Source organism: Cynara cardunculus, assembly GCF_001531365.2.
Source record: "Cynara cardunculus var. scolymus isolate 2C chromosome LG 12, CcrdV1, whole genome shotgun sequence".
Taxonomy (NCBI): Eukaryota; Viridiplantae; Streptophyta; class Magnoliopsida; order Asterales; family Asteraceae; genus Cynara; species Cynara cardunculus.
Window position 1 is genome coordinate 22472491 of NC_037539.1, and position 1151 is coordinate 22473641.

The window sequence follows — 1151 nt, forward strand, 5'->3', positions numbered from 1 at the left end:
TATTTGGAATATCAGAGCAAATGAGATTAGAGAATGTCCAGTGTCCTTTGGAGTGAATGGTTCTTCATATATACTCTTGTATTTGTAATCGTTGTTTTAATGGTCTTAATATCATAAATTGTCATCTTTGTGAAGTCATTTAATCTTGTTCGTCGGTTACAATTTGTGCATTGATGTGTAGATCTTCTCATTAATCTTCGGTTACACACAATATCTGTAATAAATATAAAAAATAGCGATGTTTGTTGTTAATCAAAATAATCAATTATTGTGTTTATGAACAGTCATACCAGGGATATGATTGTTGTAGATATTATTTTAGTCGGTCGTTATTATAAATTTTTTACCAAAATAATTCTTATGATGGTTAACTGCATACGAATTATGTTTTCGGAAAATGTATTTTTATTCAAAATTTATTGTAAAAACATATTTTCATAATCAACACTTTTTAAGTCTATAATTTAGAAAACATATATTCCTAATACCTGAATCTAAACTAATCAAAGCAGTCACATACTAGGGGTTGTTTGGTTCATGCTGAGGAATGAAAATAAAAATAAAAATGACATGGAGTAAAAATGGGAATGAATTTTTATTCCCCCTAATTTAATTTGGAATGAAAATTTGGGCTTTTGGTGGAATGAGCTCATTATATTATACTAGAAGAATATTCGTGCAATATAGTGAAATATATCTCGATTTTAATATTTTGTTTTATTCTATCTCTGTAGATGTTATAATATGGTTTTTATGTGGTTTTGATAAGGGAAAAGTCTAAAAAAACTCAATGGGCTTTAGTGTTTGGAATGATTAAGTACCTGGACAATTTTTTAGAACAAATAAGTCCTTTGACATTCCAAAACATGTTAAATATCTCCTAGGATTTTCTAAAACTTGTTAAATACATCCTTATGACCTATACAACTGGTTAATGTGGTAAAATAATGGAAAAAAGTCAGAAAAAAAACCAATGAACTTTCATACTTTAAACGATTAAGTCCCTAAATATTTTTTGAACAAAAAAAGTACTTACATCTATAAAATCAAACAAATATACCAAAAAATACTTATATTTATAAAAAAAAAATACTTACATTTGAAAAAAGATTATTGATGGAATTTATTTTATATAAAATAAAATGTATTAT